General features: G+C 44.4%; 1 pseudogene across 1 annotated transcript; it reads left to right on the top strand.

The window, feature by feature from the left end:
- The first annotated feature begins 805 nt into the window (after positions 1 to 805).
- On the top strand, positions 806 to 7,007 carry LOC101000771 (annotated as a pseudogene). Its single transcript, XR_004183251.1, has 2 exons — positions 806 to 935; positions 2,338 to 7,007. The product of XR_004183251.1 is annotated as a WD repeat-containing protein 82 pseudogene (transcript).
- The last annotated feature ends 3,662 nt before the right edge of the window (positions 7,008 to 10,669 follow it).

Below are 10,669 nucleotides of genomic sequence, written 5' to 3'. Positions count from 1 at the left end.
AGTCCTTCTAAATAAAATGGAGCAGTGGAAGGGTTAGACAAAAACAGCTCCAAAGCAAAGCAACTTTAATAGTTCAATAAATAGTCACTGAATGCTAACTCTGTGCATTCAAAGGACTTATGCTAGACATTGGGTGGATAAAGGGATGAGGGTGGAATGTGAAAACTGGTAAGACCTGACAGCTGCTCAAAGATAAGACAGGCATACAAATCATGACATTGAGAGGCAGGATAAAGGGAATGATGCTCCACAACAGATACGAAGTGCTACAAGGTTTTACAGCATGGAGAGATTCTCTAAAATTTATATCCAGAGGAAAACCAAAAAGCTAAAGTCCAGATTTTCCTTCTTATTGCAACTTCATCATATGCCGGAAAAACTATACATGATTTCACATGCAAAGGAACACAATGTTCTTATTTCCACCTACTGCAGTCCAGCTGCCAATTCAAATGTCTGCCACCTCTTAATTGTGCAATTAGGGAAGCATTAGGTTCAGTGGACTCATGTGCCACTGCTAAGCTCCTGCTTGGATGGATTGTATAAACATGGTATCTGGGAAGGAAAAAAGGAAGTTCTTGGGTGATAACATTGCTATGCAAGGAGAGTTTGCTGCAACATTTTATAACTCAAGAGCTGCTGGCCCAAGGCTATGCTGTTGCAACATATCTGGATCCATCTCACATTGCGGTGATGAGAGTGAGAAGAAGAATTTAAACATCTTAGTCTCACTGGGCTTATTAAAACAACTTTGGTTTATTGAGAGCACCAAGATGCACCTCATGCCCTCTCAAGGTCAGGGAAGATGAGCTTAGGATATGATGTGGCAGTAGGGGAACACACTGGCTTCTTCATTGACTACCCAGTGGTTACCAGAGGCACAGGAGGAGGCAGAGGCAAAAAGGATGTAACGAAAGGGAAGGCTGGAGAAGCAAGTGGACAAGGAAATTAAGGAGGGAGGATGGTGTATGTTTGAGAGCAGAGCGAAAGGGAAAGGAAAGACCCTGGAGTTGTTTAACATTGTTTTCACTGTTGAAGCTGGGGAGAATGAGTAAAACAGAACCTGTCTCATCTTTAGCAGTAGAGAGTGAGGAGAAAATCAGTTGAGTGAAGGAGAAAATGAGCCAGTTAGTTAATATTTCTGTAGGCCCACTAGGCATCAGGCACTGCTGCATTTTCTTCTTGGGAACTTAGGAACAGAGAAGCCTCCAGCATTTGTACTTGGAAAAACTTACAAAGATATATCAGACATCTCCGTGTCCTTAATATATACTATAGGCTTGTCTAGAATTTAGAAATCTAGATTTTAGTTTTCTTTTAGCCCAGTATTCAGTCTCCACTGCTTGGTCAGAGGGCTAGACCCCTTTTGTTTAGAGGTTGAACATTCACACACACAGATGGGATGCCCTCAGCCTTAAGGCTATAATCAATATTGGGAGAGTTGGGATGGGCAGCAGTGCACTTAGCTAGGTCCTCATAGTCACTAAAGGCAGGGTCTCAAATATAGACTTCTAACATTTATCTCAAAATGAGGTTGTATTAGATTGAACTACATGACATTATTGATTTTCTAGGTTAAAAAAATGATTGAATATCAACAATTTCATGTGGCTCAACTTAATACCTAAATTCATTGTAAATTATGTATGTGTTAGAGGCATTAATTTGTTAAATGAAAATATTTTAAAACTATCTTTTTCCAAAACCTGTTTTGTCTTTTTTTTCTGAGACGGAGTTTTGCTCTTGTTGCTCAGGCTGGAGTGCAGTGGCCCGATTTTGGCTCACTGCAACCTCTGCCTTCCGATTTCAATCCATTCTCCTGTCTCAGCCTCTGGAGTAGCTGGGATTACAGGCGCCTGCCACCAAGCCTGGCTAAGTTTTGTAGTTTTAGTAGAGACGGGGTTTCACCATGTTGGCCAGGTTGTCTCGAACTCCTGACCTTGTGATCCGCCCGCCTTGGCCTCCCAAAGTGTTGGGATTACAGGTGTGAGCCACCACGCCCGGCCTGTCATTTTAAAAAAATAACAGAGCTGGGTATGGTGGCATGTACCTGTAATCCCAGGTACTGGGGAGGGTGAGGCAGGGGGATGAAAATATTTAAAAACTATCATTTTCAAAAACCTGCTTTGTCATTTTGAAAAAAATAACAGAGTTGGGCATGATGGCATGTACCTGTAATCTCAGGTACTAGGGAGGTTGAGGCAGGGGGATCACCGGAGCCCAGGAGTTTGAATCCAGCCTGGGCAACATAGCAAGACCCTGTCTCTAAAAAAATACTTAAAAAAAAAAAAAAAAAAAAACGCTGGGACCCGCTCGACTTCTGCCTGTCGCCCCAAGATGGCAGACACAATGAGCGGGTTGCCCGTGGCGTGGCTGTGAGGACGAACGGTGGGCTGGCGAGGCTCCACAGTCCAGGCGGAAGACCGTCGTCCAAGCAGAAGGAAGAGGAGGAGGCAGCCCAACTGTTGGCCGAATTCCCCCTAGCTGCCGCGGCGCCCGCCTCGCCCAGGTTGGCCCTTCCGCAGCCCGCCCGCTCGCCTTCCCCAGCCGCCGCCAGGAAGGTGACCGACCGCGTGCTGCTGCGGAGCTTCAGCGTTGCCAACGTGTTCTGCGAAAACTCGGACAAGATTAACCGCTTTGATTTCAGCCCCAACAGCGAGGCGATCACCTCGAGCAGCGACGAGGACTCCTTGGTGCTCTGTGACTGCCAGGAGGGCAAACCAAAACCCTCTTCAGTAAGAAATAAGGCGTGGCCTCATCAGATACACTCCTGCGGCAAACACAGTCGTTTACAGCTCTAACAAAATAGACGATACTATTCGTTACTTGTCCTTGCATGACAACAAAGAAAGTATCTGACTTTACTTGTATCGGACATAGCAAAAGGATAGTGCTCTTGTCCATGTCATCTGTGGATGACACTTTCATTTCTGTGTCTCTTGATAAGAGCATTTGACCCTGGGATCTCCGGTCTCCTAACTGCCAGGGCCTCATGCATATAAAAGGGAAGCCAGTTTGTTGTTTTGATCCAGAAGGGTTAATTTTTGCTGCTGGTGTCAACTCTGCAATGATCAAACTTTATGACCTTCGTTCTTTTGATAAGGGGCCATTTGCTCCCTTTAAGATGCAGTATGATCGAACTTGTGAGTGGACAGGACTTAAAATCAACAACGATGGCAAGCTCATCCTCATTTCCACCAACCGCAGCTTCACTGGTCTCACTGGTGCATTCAAAGGAGTGGTGATACACACGTTTGGGGGTTATGCCAACACCAAAGCTGTCACACTGGAGGCTTCATTTACTGCGGACTCTCAGTTTATTATGATTGGTTCAGAGGATGGCAAGATCCATGTCTGGAATGGAGAGAGGGGTATTTTAAAAGTAGCTGTGTTGGATGGTAAACAGGCCCAATTACCTGTTTGCAATTCAACCCCAAGTTCATGACTTTTGCCAGCGTGTGTTCCAACATAGCCTTCTGGTTGCCCACCATTGATGACTGACCCTGATGCTGCTTGGCTATTTCTGTACAGTGAGGGCCGCCAGCAGGAAGAAACTCAGAGAGGACTGAGATAATTGTGGAACTGGATTATTTGACTATGCTGGAGAACATCCTTTTACATGGCCTTCCCATGGATGTGCTGTGCATCTGCTCAAAAGAAAATAATTACTTTGCTGAGCGTCTTCAAAAGGACTCTTGGTGCAGCAGACTCAATTGGAACTCGGCTTTTCTAGCTGTCACTGCACCAAACTTTGCTAGAGGAGTGACCAGACTCACGATTTGGTATAGTGAGGCTCTCAAGCATCTTCAGTTTGAATGTACATGCTGCTGAGGAGCCGGCGAAGTCTTCAGTTCTGCACATCCCTTCTCCTACCCCGCTAAATGTATGGGAAGCCACAGTCCTCGTTTTGAAATGCTCAGGCAGCTCAGTGCCCCTTGCCCTCACCCTGCATGTCTTGTTACTGGGTCTCCCTGTGTACTTGTGGCATTATCCACAACCATCCATGTTTCTTAGGTGCCAAACATTTACAGAAATGTTTTCTTGTATCTTGGGGTCAGAGAAAGGGACAAATACAGAAGGACCTTGCTCGCAGGAAGCTGTGCAGTTAGTCACTGCAGTTAGTTGTGTGAGGCTAGGTGGTCAGGCAGGCCTCAGGCTGTAGGTGTTGGGTGGGAAAGGGGCCTGAAAGGGAGGGAAAGAGGAGGGTAGCGGGTGAGTTTCTGGGGCTGGAAGGTTTAGCAGCAGCCTGGTGCCGTGCCCTGTCAGCAAGACAAACTCACGGTTCTTGGGGATGCCTACCAAGCTTGGTTTGTACAGAAGCAAGGTGGGAGTCTATTTTCATACATGTGCTATATCACACTTTGCTGTGGGCTAGTATTGTGAAGTGAGTCTGAGTTGTTTACACTGATGCTTTGCCTGCCCACCACAAATTGTGTACATAGTCTTTAGATGATACCACCCCTTTCCCCAGCTCCCGACCAAAAGCTAGTTCTAGGCCTGTGTTATGTTATATTTAGCCTTTTTACATATGACCTTTGATTTCTGTTGTTTGTGTTTTAGCACAGTGTGTGCACCTTCGTTTAAATACATCTGTGTGCATACAGATATGCATACATGTGTGTGCGTATGCATGTATTGCTCTCATCTGTAGTTTCTGAGAGTTCAGCTGAAGCAGATGGAGTCCTGCAGCCCAAGAGACAGATTGCGTTCTTGCTAACAGTGTTTGCCACAAGTGTTAGTGAGTCTTCCCTATTAAGGTTTTCATTTTGGAAGACTGAATGAAGCAAAGCTTATAGTGTTTGCTGTTTCCATGGCAGCTAAGTGAGGGTCTCGGGATGACTCCCTGTGTTCCTCAAGCTGCACTTTGGGTTCCTCTCTGCAGTATTATCCCCTTTTTGCTTGGTGGTACTCTGTGCCTGTATGTGTGTGTATGTGTGATAGTCACTCTTGCATGGCTTCTGTGTCTGGCCTGTGGCATTTGGGGATAGGGTGCTGGAGCCAGAGCCTTTTCAGTTTGTTTGAGGCCTCGTTGCCAATGGTAGATCACTCCCGTTGACCTGATATGTCTGCTTGCTTGCTGCTTTTCCTTGCTTTCTCTTGGAGGAAGAAGGGGCTCTAGTCAGGCCTGGCCTGAGTGAGATGAGCTGCAGCTGGCTGATGGCCCTCTTACAGCAGAGAGAGTGGTCTGTCATTTTACTAAGTTCCTAAACAAACATTTATGCAGGCAACACTCCTTGCAGATCCAGAAACTGAGGCACAGTAAGGTTATGATTTGCTCAAGAATACATAGCTGCTAGGGAGTAAATCAAGGCATCACAACTTCTGTTCAGCGGCAGGAATAGGCTGTGAATTGCTAGCGCTTTTTTTTTTTTTTTAAAAGCAATTACTTTTTTTTTTTACTTGTCCCTTAAACTGAAAGTGCAAGAGGTGTATACCTTTCCCAAACGTAGACTAGAATCTGCAGGATGCCACCCACTGTATGACTCTGCTTTCCCAGAGAGGATGGACTTTTAGAAACCAAATGATCTTAATTGTTAGTACCCACCCCTGGCTTTTCAGGGTAGAAAATTCATGATAGGAATCATTGTTAAGAGAGAGTGCTTGGAACCACGGGTTAACAGGAAAGGCTATGTAACGTCACATATCTGCAACCAGAGCAGCCACCAAGCATGACTTACCCAGCAGCAGGAAAATGATTTGTATCTGAGTTCCTGTGTGTCCCAAATGGAGGCACCATGTTCTTTGAAAACATGCCACCTCGTGGCCTCTATTTGTGGGTCCTGCGGTTGCAAACCTGCCTCCTGAGTTAAGAAGGAAAGGGGAAAGATATAGGTGGAAGTGAGTGGAGATGATGTGGTGGGGGGATAAGGCAGAATAAGAGAAGAGATTCTGAGAGCTGGGGCTGCAAAGGTTCTCTCAGCGGAGCCAGAGGTGCTCAAGCTCTCTTGGGGGTGGTTGGGGAGTGGGGCAGCGGCATTTGCCATCCTCTTAGGAGTCAGGGCCAAAACCACTGATGTGTATTTGATAGCGACACTGCACTGCTTAGCCAGAGGGGTAGTTAAAAAAAAAATTATTTCCCGTTGCAATTGTAATTACTACTTATTAAGGAAAATTTGGAAATTTTAGAATCAGTTTGCCACCCAAATGCTACCGCTGTTTATCTTTTGGTGTTAAATGTCCCCCTAAACATTTCTGTGCATAGATTTTTGGTGTGTTTACATAGTCATTATTCTACTGTCTATACAATTTTATGTCCCTTTTGTGCTTAGCATACAAACATTTTTTCCATGTTACAGTCTTAAACAGAAAAAAAATATTGGGATCCAACAAATGGAAGTAACCCTAGGCCCTTCTTGACTCTGAGAGACTGGCTGGAGCCATGTTCTACTTTTTTTCCTGGGCCCTTCACAGAGGAGGCCTCATATGTGAACATCATTTGCTACCTAAGACCCAGAGCAAAAATTAGCCGGGTGTGGTGGTGCGTGCCATAATCCCAGCTACTTGGGAGGCTGAGGCAGGAGAATCGCTTGAACCTGGGAGGCGGAGGTTGCAGTGAGCCCAGATTGTGCCATTGCACTCCAGCCTGGGTGATAAGAGCGAAACTCTGTCACAAACAAACAAACAAACAAGAAGACCCAAAGCACATCTTGTGAAATGTTCTTGTGTTCAAATCTGAGTATTTTTCTAACTGTTATATTTCAGCCCATTTCTTATAGCTGACTATCTAAATCCATATAGGTTATTCTGTTACATATTTGTATATCACTGTATCTGTTTAGTCACCAGGTGGCTGCTCAAAAACATCTATTTTATCTCTTCAAACCTTCTATGGCATCCCAAATTCTTGCTCTGCAAGCCATGTTCAACTTCCTACAAGTTTGACATTAATTCTAAATTCACTCATTGAAAATTCAGGTCAACATAAAACCTACTTAGTGGGCCAGGTGCAGTAGCTCATGCCTGTAATCCCAGCACTTTGGAAGGCTGAGGCAGGCGGATCACCTGAGGTCAGGAGTTCAAGACCAGTCTGGCCAACGTGGCGAAACCCTGTCTCTACTAAAAATACAAAAATTAGCTGGGCATGGTGTTGGGCACCTGTAATCCCATCTACTTGGGAGGCTGAGGCAGGAGAATTGCTTGAACCTGGGAGGCAGAGGTTGCAGTGAGCGGAGATCATGTGCCATTGCACTCCAGCTGGGGCAACAGAGCAAGACTCCGTCTTGAAATAAAAACAAAAACCTACTTAGTATAACTGCTATCAAAAGCCCACCTGGTTGACTGAATATGGATGCTGCTGTAGCAAAGGAAGCCTGGTATAGGTCCCTGCTACCATTTCTCCTCCTCTGCTTCACTGACCTCCTCAAAAAACAAACAAAAAATTTTCGCTTCACTGTAGTTATACTGTGTGCATATACGTATAGTATATGTGTGCTAATTTTTCAGCAAATATTGATTGAGGCCTGATTCTGTGCCAGGCACTAGAGATGCAATGGTGCATGAAACAGACCTGATTATTGTTGTTCTGGTGCCCACAATCTAGTAGGTGTTATAGAATAGAGGACTGACCACATAGTGCTATAAGTGCCACAACAGGAATGACTGAAAGCTACAAAGTGTTGAGGGAGCAAAGTCATTTTTTACCATAGGGTTGAATGTCTACTTGTCCCAAGCACTATTCTACATGCCAGAAAAAGAGACACAAAGTAAGAGTAAACTGGGATGCCTGTGTGAGGAGGCAACATTTGAGCAGGGTACTACTAGATGATGAGCAGGGTACTATACAATGAGCAAGATGGGGCAGCGGAAAGATATGGTATCCTCAACTCAGAATGAGAGGTAAAATAAGTCTTCCTAATGGCAGTGATGCTGAACTGAGACCTGAAGGATGAAGAGGAGTTAGCTAGGTGAAGGAGGCTGGGGTTTGGTGGAGAAGTGCTCCAGGCAGAGGAAACAGGATATGCAAAAGGCCAGAAGAGAAGGAATAGAAAATACAAGAAATTTGTGACTAGAAAAGATGAGGGGGGTAATAGATTATTACTAGCTCTCCCTTTGTCTGGTAAAATTGTTTTACTTATATAAGAGCCAGTTTATTTTGTATACCTTGTTTTCTCTTTTAGTAGCCTTACTGATACACAAGTCCAAACATGTTTGGGCAGCTTCCTCACAGAACATGGCCAAAGGAACTCCTGCCATCTAATGGACAGAGAGAACATCATGATTTGTAGAAAATTAGCATTACTACAGTGTTAGGCTCACAATATTTCAAATAACAGCAACTTTCCACTCAGTGGTTTAAAAGCCCTTATGTACTAAAACAGGTTAAGTAAGAAATATGTAAGAATATTCTCAGACAATGCTCCCCTGTATGGGGAGATGAAAGGAAACCAGGGAAAGAAAGGAAGGAGGGAAGGTTAACAGTTAGGTACTTGTGTCAGCATTGTACTTAGTGAGCATACTCTCATTCCTCCAATCAATGAGGTAGGCAACATAAACCCCATTTCCAGATGAGGAAACTGCAACTCACAATACAGGGAAAAGCTGGCCTTGGCTGACTCCTTTATGTTATGCTGCTTCCCATCAGGATTTATTTCTGAATCAACAAATGGTAAGGAGGCATTAAAATGTTGCCCAGTTGTGACATCCATATATTTACATTTAAGACTTCAATGAAAGTGCTTAAGATCCCATTTCATTCTCAAAAGGCATCGGAAGAGTCTCTATTTCACTAAATAATATACACATCAGCTGGTGCCCAAAGCAGAGAGAGCCTCCGATACCACATATATTGGAATGGACATTTTTTTTTTCTTTTTCTTTTTTTTTTTTTGAGGCAGAGTCTCGCTCTGTCACCCAGGCTGGAGTGCAGTGGCCGGATCTGGGCTCACTGCAAGCTCCGCCCCCCGGGTTCACGCCATTCTCCTGCCTCAGCCTCCCGAGTAGCTGGGACTACAGGCGTCCGCCACCACGCCTGGCTAATTTTTTGCATTTTTAGTAGAGACGGGATTTCACTGTGTTAGCCAGGATGGTCTCGAACTCCTGACCTCATATTCCGCCTGCCTCGGCCTCCCAAAGTGCTGGGATTGCAGGCATGAGCCACCACGCCCGGCCTAAGAATGGACATATTTTCAAAGCTAAAAAACTGGAATGCCTTTCTAACAATTTCATACTACTTCTAGTTGAGACAGACATTCTTAAAAATGCAATTTGGATGCAGAAACATTGGCATTCTCAGAACATATTGAGTTTTTGGAATTGAAGCTGTCTCAGAAAAATCCAGATGAGGGCCGGGCGTGGTGGCTCACGCCTGTAATCCCAGTACTTTGGGAGGCTGAGGCAGGCAGATCACAAGGTCCGGACATCGAGACTATCCTGGCTAACACAGTGAAACCCCGTCTCTACTAAAAATACAAAAAATTAGCCGGGCCTGGTGGCGGGCGCCTGTAGTCTCAGCTACTCGGGAGGCTGAGGCAGGAGAATGGCGTGAACCCGGGAGGCGGAGCTTGCAATGAGCCGAGATCGCGCCACTGCACTCCAGCCTGGGTGACAGAGCGAGACTCCGTCTTAAAAAAAAAAAAAAGAAAAAGAAAAATCCAGATGAATAGGGTTCCACGTGTATGAAGATGAATCGCATTAGCAAAGCATAATCAAATGTGTATATTATACTTTCCCATCGTATTTTATACATACAAGACCTTAAATTGGTCTTTTAAATTGTTACGGTGCTTGGTGCACAATAGGAGCTAAAAACATGACTATAATAGAGAATTGTAAAATTTTTGCTTACCCACCTCTTATACAAGGTTGTAAAAAGTTGTTAGAGATTAAATGTCCACCAGTTGTTCTGTCTTCACTGAGGTCAAAGCAATGGGAATGGAGCACCAGCAAATTGGAGTGGAGAGAAATTAGAACTAAGATGGATGGGATGGGGGTTGTGGGACTGAGAAGCCTTAGGACAGACGACCAAGGGAAAAACAGTATAATCCTTTAGATGTTTTAAGAACGATAGGAGCTGTCCTTAGAATGGGATTATTCTGGTGGAGCTTGGAAAACCCCATGGTGTCAGATTCCTGGTCAACTCCCAAGTTTTGACTGAGTACCCGAGTTTCTAGATGCAGCAATGGAAAATACGGGGGGATATATAGTAGTCTCTACTTTCAAGAAGCTTATAAACTGTGTATAGGGAATCAAGGAAATGATCATTTGGACTGATCAGGGAAGGCTTTGTAGAGGGAAGTAGGATTTCTGCTGGCCTAATAATGAATATATTTCGGAAATACAGATTGGAGGGAAAGGCATTCCAGGTAATGGCAACTACAAAATCCATAGGCCCCTTTGGGGCCACTCTGAATCTAAAGCAAGGCATTAGAATCTTGGCTTCATCTAAATTACATTTTATGGGGAAGTGGGGTGGTCTACTGTTAAGACATTATGTAAGAGGAATGAGGCATTTCGTTTTTCTTACCATTTGGTGTCACTCTCGATCAAATAAATTGTACTAAACTTTGGAAAATAGGCACCCTTGTTAAAAGTGGTTTTGGCTTTTGTCAAGAAAGCAAATTAATTTTTTTAAACACAAAAGTGATAGTGAGGTTCCTTTTTATGATGAGTACACATGTGGTACGATCATTTACCTAATGACAGAAAGGACACTCACAGAACACCAGGCATT

The sequence above is a fragment of the Papio anubis genome, chromosome 1 (genome assembly GCF_008728515.1).
Source record: "Papio anubis isolate 15944 chromosome 1, Panubis1.0, whole genome shotgun sequence".
Classification (NCBI taxonomy): Eukaryota; Metazoa; Chordata; class Mammalia; order Primates; family Cercopithecidae; genus Papio; species Papio anubis.
The sequence above is the reverse complement of the archived record's forward strand: the minus strand, read 5'-3'. Positions and strand labels throughout refer to the sequence as shown.